The sequence below is a fragment of the Triticum dicoccoides genome, chromosome 7A (assembly GCF_002162155.2).
Source record: "Triticum dicoccoides isolate Atlit2015 ecotype Zavitan chromosome 7A, WEW_v2.0, whole genome shotgun sequence".
Classification (NCBI taxonomy): domain Eukaryota; kingdom Viridiplantae; phylum Streptophyta; class Magnoliopsida; order Poales; family Poaceae; genus Triticum; species Triticum dicoccoides.
Window position 1 is genome coordinate 72823671 of NC_041392.1, and position 10278 is coordinate 72833948.

Genomic DNA, 10278 nt, shown 5'->3' on the forward strand with positions numbered 1-10278 from the left:
CCTAACCTAATTTCGGAGGGGTATTTTTGTCCCCGTGAATTTGTTTTTTTTCTAGCCCGCCGCAGCCCAAATCCAAGCCCTGTATAACCCAGAACGTATACGTACAGTACCCTGGTCCGGAAAAAAAACATCACACGACCCCACGTCCACGTAAGACCTGCGAATCCAATCATTCACGCGAGCAGCTCCATCAATCTCGCGAGCATTGACACAGCTCCATAAGTCACGTAGTAGATCTCCAGCGGCGGCTATCTCGTCGCCGGCGATCTCGTCGGACAGCGGGCGCGACAACGTCGTGAATCTCCAACGAGCGCGCACAGGTACCGCATCCTGCGTCCCCCCTCTAGTCTCGCTCGCGGCAACATCGAACGAACTGCCGCCGCCAGTGGTAGTGGTTAACCTAGCGGGGCGGGTAACCTAGCTACCCGGCGGCGCATGCGATCGTGGATCTTGTTCCAGTAGTGCTGCTCCTCGTGATCTGGGTTCACGTAGCGTCGGTTGCCATCGGCTGTGCGCACCACCGGTATCGTTATTTAATGTGGCGGCTAACCTAGGTATCCGGCGGCAGAGGTAATCACAGATCAAGCTAGGTTTTGAGATCGTGCAGTTCCTCGCGATTGAAAGTGATCACGACGGGTGCCGTGGCCATCTTCCTTACTAAGTTGTGCAGATCTGAACGGCCTCGGTTGCGGTTGTTTACATAACATCCGTGATCGTGTGCTATGTGTTTTATATTTCATCATTGATAATGTTTGCACATGTGATGATACATAATATTGGTTGTAGGAAATGGCGGACGAGGAGTTAACTGATATCATGGTAGACATGGAGTTTGGAGAACTGATGAAAGACTGGACAGAAGATTGGTCAGATGATGAAAATTCAGATCGTGAAGATCGGTCAGAGAATGGGAACGAATGGGACGATCTTAATATGAGTGGCATTGTCATATTGTAATTTTTCGGTGGCATCCGACAACATTAAATCTTTGTGTTGAAAATTTATAGATCGATGAGCTTGATGATGATCAGGAAAACAACTCGGAGCTCTGGAATGAAGATTACATTAGTCAGGTACGCAAATGAAAAATTTTGTTGGCATGCAAATTGAATTTCTTCTGGAATATTATATGATAAGTAATTATATATTTGTGTTGTATTTTTCAGTTCATTTCCGAATGTCATAATGCGTACGACTATTACGGTGAATCCGACGCGGAGACAGGCCTTAACGACGAATCATTAGATGCACCTGGTTCTGGGGAGTCCGAGTCGTCGATCATCATGAGTGAGGTATGTGTGTAATCAATATTCTATGGAAGTAAGTAATGTTAAACCTTAGAAATCTGTTTTCATGGCCGTGGTTTGATTGTGTAGGTGACACAAGATGATGGGGCAAAAGAATGTCCAAGATACTGCCAGTGCAGATGATAAGAGGGATATGTTCATGCAGATAATGGAAATGAGCTTTACATCTCACGATGCTGCGTATGATTTCTACAACAGCTATGCTAGAGATAATGGTTTCAGCATTAGAAAGAATAAGGTCAGGTATAGCAAAACAGAGTCCCGTCATATGCGTTATAGGCGGTTTGTTTGTTCAAGACAAGGGAAACGTGACAACAAGTTGCTAACCGAGGAAGGACACAACCGTAGGCTCAGAGCCGAGACACGCTGCTTTTGCGAAGCGCACCTGACCGTCAAGCTTGACCAAAAGCGTGGGGTTTGGTATGTTGAAAGTTTTGAGGACAAGCATAGCCATATGTTGGCAGGACCGGACGAGGTACCTTTTCTTTGGTCCCACAGAAAAATCAAAGAGTACCAGAAGCATGAGATAATGTCCATGGGAGCTGCAGGGATTAGAATTCACGACATGATGGATTGCTTCATCAGCAAACATGTATGGTACGACGGTGTTGGTTTTACCAGGCGTGAAATATACAACCTTTGCACTAAGGAGAAGAGGAAGCTGCTTTCAAAAGGTGATGCTGCCACAGCCATAGGCATCATGGCCAGTAGGAAACAGAGGGATCCTAGCTTCTTTTTCGAGTACAGGCTAGATAAGGAAGGACATTTGAATAGGATGTTCTGGTGCGACTCCCAGTCTTGTCATGACTATGAGGACTTCGGCGACGTGCTTGTATTTGACAACACGTACAAGATGAACCACTATGGTATGCCATTCATACCTTTTGTTGGTCTTAACAATCACCGGAAGACCACTGTTTTTTATTGTGCCATAGTTTCGGACGAGACCGAGGAGACATACGTGTGGCTTCTGCAGACTTTTTTGAGGTCCATGTGTCAAAAGATGCCTAAGAGTGTTATCACAGACGCCGACGCTGCGATGATCAAGGCAATTCGCGAAGTCTTGCTAGACGTGTGGCACCGTATATGTATGTGGCACATAGAGAAAAATATGAAGATTCACCTCAGTCACAAGTCCTTGAAGGAGTTCCGAACTCTTCTGTACTACAGCACGTCCACGGCAACGTTTTAGGAGAGATGGCACGCATTTTCCAAAAGATGGCAGTCGGAAAAAACTGTAACATGGTTGAGGCGGATGTATAAGAAGAGGAGACTGTGGGCCGCGGCATATCTAACTGAGGGGTTTTGGCTTGGCATGAAAAGCAACCAGCAGAGTGAAAGCCTGAACTCATGCCTTCACCTCCACCTAGACGGTGAAATGACCCTAGTGGATATGATTTTGCACTATGAGAACGCCGTTGTGCGTATCCGTGAAAACGAGGCGCGAGATGACTGCACGGCCTCACAGAGTTTACCGGTGCCAGTTACTAGCTCGAGGGAACTTGAGATAGCTGCTTCTCACGTCTTCACTCCAGCAAACTTTTATATGTTGCAAGATGATCTTAGAAAAATTTACGGCATGAAGATTGTAGAAATTAAGCTGGGAGACGGATCACAACAGTACATCGTGGCCTGGAAGAATAACCGGAAGCGCCGTTTTTGGGTGGAGTATACACCAGTAAATTCTGCAGAAACTATAAGGTGCAGCTGCAGAAGAATGATTCGAAAGGGTCTACCTTGCAAGCACATATTCCATGTACCGAAGCACTTGAACATATCTGAAATACCAAAGTGTTTAGTTCTTATTCGGTTCACGAAAGAAGCAAGGTTGGGACTGCCCGCGAGGTGCACAAGCGATCTGTTGGGATTTGGTTGGACTGGGGCCGGGGAAAGAATGAAATATAGCCAGGTCAGTGTGTTAGCGTCTGAAGCTATGCATGCGGCATGCAAACACCCTGCTTTGTGGGATCAGTTACAGGAGAGTTTGAAGGCTGTGATAGCTAAGAGTCATGAGTATGATCTGCTACAGGAAAATTTGTTGAAGCAAACAAATAACATCAGTAAGTGTGTAGTTGAATATGTGGACGATGGTGAAGGCAACATGATTGAGGTTAAAGATCCTATGAAAGTGTCAAGCAAAGGTGCAACAAAGGCAGATGAGAGCCGCCCTGTCTCAAAAAATGGTAGACCACTCTCTTTTGATGAGTTGAAAACCCGGTGCGGCGCTTGCAAATTGGTAGGACACACTAGACGTAGCAAGAAATGCAAACAAAATCAGAAATAAGTGTTTGTATGCATTGTGGATTATTAAAGTTTGTATCATTCATTAACTTAGCTTGTCTTCTATCAGGTGCAGAAAAGTGGAGAAGGAACAAGAGTAGAACACTTGCTTCAATTATTTACTATGTTAATCGGCCGGCTCATACTTCGGCTAAGGTAGCTGTAGGCGCTTGTGTTTCTTTGGTTTGGAGGCTTTGGCCCCGTGATTGTATCCTTAGTGTATTAGCAGACGAGATCCCAGTCTTTGTTTAAATAAAGTAAGATGTTTCCCTCTAAACAAAAATCAAAAAAAATTCTTTACTGTGTAATGACCGGGGCTGTGTAATGACTGGGGCGGGAGGTAGAAAGAATATTATTGCACATTTCCCCTGCCCACGTCCTAAATGCCATTAAATAAGTAACTGTACCACTCTCCTTCCCACCACACACTCACCCACCTCCCACGGGCGCCGGTTCAAACTCCCCTCTTATCCCCACCTACAGTAGATCGAGAATACCCTCGCCGGCGACCGCTGCAGCCGCCTCCATGGAGAGAAGCCTCGGCTGGCAGAGAGCGATGATGGACCTCGCCGGCGATGACGAGGGGTGGCGCGCGTAGTTGACGGAGGTGTGCGGCTGGTTCCCTAGCACGGAGATGTTGGTCAACCACGCGCGTGGCCTCGTCAAAGTCCTCACCAACGCCGAGAGGAAGCGCGCCTTCCCCTACGGCCGCGGTGTCCCGCCGGCTGTCCTACTCGTGTGGGCAATGCGAGAGGTCACGCTGAGCGACTCCCCTGTTCAGCGTGCAAGGTGGTGGATGTACCGCTCCACCACCATGATGCTGCGGCCAGATTCAGCACGCGTCGCGTCGAGGGCGGACCGCGTCGACTTCGAGCTCGCTGTCCCTGCGCCCGTCAGCCCGAACTACCAGGTCCGCCATGTGTCGAAGCCAGTGCTGCCATTGGACCATGAGGAGGGCGAGGAGGATGCTGTGCAGATGGTAGCGTCGGTCGCCGTCGAGGGTGGCAAGACAATGCCCATCGACGTCGAGCTCCTTCCCCTCCTCCCTGGCATAGTGAAGGTGGAAGAAGAGGAGGTGGCTCAGGATCAGGTGGTGCAGCTGTCCAACAGAACGGTGGTCAAGAAGAAGGCTTCTCCGTGTGTGGTGCGCCGCTCACGCCGCCTCAAATTTCTGAAGAAGTGAAGATGGGCACAGTTGCTGAAGGAGGAGGAAGCTGCTGATTATCTTAAGTTAGGTATGCTGTTATATGTTTCAGCATATAAGTTAACATTATTTTGGGTTTGATGTTGGTTAGGTATGCTTTTATATGTAAGCATATAAGTTATGCAATCGGTACGGTTTGATCGGGTTCTTTGTGGCTAAAGAACTGAATATCTACTGCTCACCCTAAGTGCCAAGTTCAGTTAAATTTCTGAATATTGAATATGTATTGTTGCTTTGCTTCAATGTTGCATGGAAGCTGCTAGATGTTGCTCCTATGTTGCAACAAGACAATGAACTAGTCTGCTACATAAATCAGTAGTGTTGCTAGGTGATGTGCCCATGTGCATCACATACCAAATATAGAACATGCCAAAAGTGCATTGTCTGTCAAATACAGGACATGCCAAAAGTGCATTGTCTGCCAAATATAGAACATGCCAAAAGTGTACTGTCTACCAATCATGATGGCCCCATGTTATTTATGCTGCAATCTCTGTTACACTTTGCCCATAAACTGAATAGCAAATAATTTAGCATCATTTCATCATGTCAATTACAATGATGTCAATAACTTTATGAACAATCTACTTGCTAACTATGACAGCAATCATAATGGCAAGCAGGCCAAGATACAGAAGACCTCCAAATCCTAAAATCCTATCCCTATAGAGCAATATCTCCTTGTGCATCTTAACCATTGCCCTTTTTTCTTTCTCATTCCTTTTAATTTCAGCTTCATATTTTGTAATCTTAATCTCCAGTTTCTTGTTCTTCATGGCAAGATACTTAATGACTGACTTTGCTTTGCTATCCCACTCCCCATCAACCCATTCAACATACTCGGAAGTGATATCATCCTAAATAAATCATGAGCAATTCAAGTCATTTTATAACTGAACTTGTTGCTGCAAGCGTTAAACACTGAACTTTTTTGCAGCTTGACCGCAATAGCAGTACTAGTTTGAAGATCATGCTCAGTAGACTAACCTCAAACACACATCCCCCGAGTGCGCTGCCAAAATTGTCTACACCTATGCAGACACGGCCACTAGGAGTTTCCTGATGACCACATAGATGGAGCTTGTCATGGCCACAGGTGATGAATTATGGGCGATAATGCTGGGATGTAAAGAACAACGGTAAAGAACTTACCTTTTTGCCACCAAAGTGTAGGACTGAAGAAACCCTAGCCGTGGGTTCTCCCGGCCCGCCGCCGCCCACGAAACCCCCGTCCCCTATTCCACTAGATCCGCCGCCGCTGCCTCCTGTGCCACTGAATCTGGCCCACCTGCTTGCAGGACCCAGGGTTCGACCTAACTTGCGGTCGCCACCGCTCTTCTCGCCGCAGCCGCAGCCGCCCGACGCCCAGCTCGCTGTCATGCTTTCGCCATCGAGATTTGGAGGCGCAAATAGAGAGGGAGGGCTAGGGATTTGGAAAGGGAAACGAGAAAAGGGGAAAGATCGATGTGAACCTGGCAAAATGGGCTGGTGTAGGCTGTCGGGAAGATAGCCCACCTGTGGGGCCCCTCACGTGGTTAGATGGGCCGTGCCGGGCATTATGGTGAATACAGAAAAAGTTAATTATACATATAATAAAAAACGACGGGTTTGTAAAACAAACTAGAAAAACATGATGCCTGATAACACGCGATAGAGCCAACGAGCTGACAAGACTAATTTTGATGAGTGTAATATTACATTTTCGCTCGATATATTTACTTATCTACCATTACTACTTTTCATAATAATATGATGAGGGGGAATTACTAGGAGATTATGCAAGATGATGACATGCAGATAGCTAAGGCAGAATGCTAAGCTTGGTAGAGTTTAAAAAAAAGTTAAGATTGTGAAATTTTTAATAAGAAACTTACGAGAGCAGTTGAAGAGAAAAATAGACTATTATAAAAAATTGGAGAAGGAGAAAAATATTAAGCAAGAACACTTGATAAGTGAAGCCGTGAAAAATACAATTATAAAAAATTGGAGAACGAGAAAAATATTAAGCAAGAACAATTGATAAGTGAAGCCAAAACTTTATTGGTACGACCAAATTGTCTTCTCCGAGCAAATTTTATGACCGAATTGTCTTGTACGAGCGAATTGTCTGACAGACACATACACATGCATGTGCCCTGTTTATTACATAAAAATTATAGAACCCCTAAGATAATCATGCCGTTGAAACCTTCGACCGGACTAAATCCAAACCACTAAAACTTCAATCTTGCATGCCGCATGAATTCTTCAGGTGCCTTTTCCTTACAATTTCGCGAATTTTGTTCTTCACACACTCCATCGAGTTTGAAGGTGACATAATCAACTCTGCGACGAAACGTCTTGTCCTTGCGTCAACGGTGGCCTGCAAAAAATGACATAAAGGTTACATGAACCGAAGTTGCTACACCACCATAGTAGCTAGTCTACAAACGAAAATAACAGCATACCTGTGTAAATTGGCGGGTGATTCGGTCCCCGTCCCATATTCTAGACATTCTGTGACAAAAAGGCCACAAGAGTTCCTGGTACATATGCAAACATTAGTGGTGGGCAATACAAACATGTGTGTTGTTGTTTGATTGTGCATGATGTCCTATTAACTCACCCATCCTTTTGCTGGGGTATGTCATACTCCTTGATAGGCCACTTTCTTACGTCCGGATATTTCCCTGGTGTAATAAGATTTGCCTGACGCATATCGTTTGCTATAGCCATTCGCTATAAAGAGGATAGTGTTAAAGAACAATCATAAACAATATGTAAGAGCAATGGTACAAATGTTGGTTACATTACCAGTGCTTTAACAGTCCTTTCAGTCAGGTCCAGAGGATAGGGCGAATCGAGAACTTGGGATTCTTTCTTGATCATGTGCATGACCACGGTCATCCAGTGGCTATTGTCAATATTCAACGCGATATACGTCTACAGTGCAAAAAACCATTACAGATCAAAAGAAATACTTGATGAACTATCATGTAGTGATGAATCACAAACATTATGTACCTTATCATGCACAGTATACTCTTTTGTGACTCTATTAACTGCTCCAGCTTTGGTCAGAGCACTATCCATGTTGCAGCTCGATGGCAATGGATCGTCATGTGCGATAGCACGATCTACAAGGAATTTGGACCTCCACGCTGGACAGAGGTAACGACCATGACCAACACGCAGCTCCAAATGTCCCATATAAGCATAAATAACCTGCATAGAATATCAGCGCATTACATGTTGAAAGTTGAGACATAGACTATTGAGCATTTTAAAAACAGGACATGCAAGTAGTACTTACATCGTCCGACAGCCATCTATGAGCTAGTACCGGTAGAATCCTTTCGGAAGTCAGAGTTATGCCACGCCCTTCACTATAGTAAAATTTTTTGTTCTTGTTCTTCTCAGTGCTAGCAGCTAACTCGACAAATGAAATAGTTGCATCAATTATTTCTGGCGTCAACTCATCTGCCACAACCTCCGGCACATTATTGTTCAAAAATAGAGCTGCATGAAATAATATGAACGTCAACAATGGTGATCATATGCATTGGTAGTAAATAAAAAAATTAAGAATGTTAGTTATGATACCTCTAGTAGCAGTACTAGTACCAGAGGTTCTCTGACCAAGGCTGGTACGCCTGCCGGGCTTGTCAAGTGCGTAGGGGGATTCAAATTTCTTGGGAACGGTCCGCTTCCGCTTACCGGACATAACCTCCTCATCCTTATCGATTGTTACACCCTTTTTTCCATTCGCCTTAGCCATGAACTTGCTGACAGAAGATGAACAAATGTCTATGTCCGATGAAGGTGCTAGAGTAGAAGTACCAACCACCCAAGGGTTTTCCGGTGTACCCCCACATACGTCATTACGCTTAACAGGTGAAGCTTCCTCGTGTCCATTCATCTTCAATAGGGTTTTATGTTTGGCAAACTAAATCGTGTGAACATTTCTGGACGTAAAAAAATTAAACGAGAAAATTATAGACAGAAAGATAAATACATAGTACCTCAGGAACGGTTTTATGGCCGGGAAGCACTATATCAGGCTGCGTCATGTCAATGATCGGCTGTCCATCACTGTCCATGTCTTCCTTGTACACAAATCCCTTCTTTTCATATGGACCATTCTCGAACGAATCCACTTCGTCCGGATCATTCTCCGCGGATGGCACGGCAGCAGCCGGCTTGTACATGACACCTGCTTTGTTCAACTTCTCCAACAACATCCACAATAGAAATATAAACTTAGTAATGGTAGCATGGTTTAAAACAGCAAACATACTGTAAACTATAAAGTTTGGGTGTGATACCTCAGCAACTTGATCAGGGATTTGCCTCATCTGGGTGTGTATGAAGTCCATGCACCGCTTCATTAGAAGCTCCATCAAATCTTCTGACAATGCGGCTGTCGTCGACTTCTTTGCATTTCCAGTTGCAGGCTTGGTTTTTGGCTTCATGGTAGGCGCATTATTTGGGATGTTGGGCTCCTGAGCCCTATACTCCTGGGTGATATTATTTTCGATCTGCATGCGATATTGAAGTACATGTGATGAATAAAAAATAAATAGTATTAAGTTACAAAACATTTAAGAAAGACAAAACACAATGACTTACCCTTACGTTACCACGGCCGCGCCCATTATCATAGTCGAACATATCTCTCCTAGTGGCTGCACCTTCTGTCCAGTTCCTCATAAGAGGTTGTATGGACAAGTTGGGATTATAGGCGCATTCGCCTTCGACCGGTTGCACCTTCTCCCAGTACAAGTACTACAAAAAAATAAGGATTTAGAGTTAGTAATACATCACATAAAGTTGCAATGATATGATAATTGACATTATGCAACAAGTCTCATATGTGTACCTGCAAGAGAGCCAAATTGCCTTTCGGCCATTTGCGGAGGTATTTGCCTTTCTTCACTATGCGAAGGCAATCAAGGAGAACACGCATGGTGAAGGCATTCCAGTTAATCTTTGAAATACGTTTCACATCTTCGACCAAAGCGTAGTACTTTTTTGGCACAATCTTGCTCGACATGGGAACAATAATTGTTCCTAACAGGACAAGCACTACTTTGCGAAGGAAATCATCGTCGGTGGCTTTACTTTTAATTATGTCCTCAATGAGATTATCTATCACTATGTTTTCTGATGTCTTACTGATAAATTGTGGCGGCACCCGCTCCTTCATGTTCTCGCCTTCTTCAGTCAGAATGTCCGAAGCGGACAGTCCTTGGTTCTCGAGGTTAAAGATGCACTCGACGTCGACCGCACCGAGAGTCACCTCCCCAACCTGCTCTTGTATAATGAACCTGCCCGTGCTTGCCTGAAAATTCTCAATCATATACCTAATCAGTAGGGTACGCATCTTAATAGATGGTATCTGCAGCATGCTGCGCAATGATGTATCAGCCACTCTAGAGCGTTGACCGCTCGATAGATCTGCAACAAGCTTGCAGCATTTCTCAACTGCGCATACTATTTCTCCATTCA

General features: G+C 44.8%; 1 pseudogene; it reads left to right on the plus strand.

Annotated features, from left to right (window-relative positions):
- Positions 1 to 252: 252 nt before the first annotated feature.
- LOC119333129 lies at positions 253 to 2499 on the plus strand (annotated as a pseudogene).
- The last annotated feature ends 7779 nt before the right edge of the window (positions 2500 to 10278 follow it).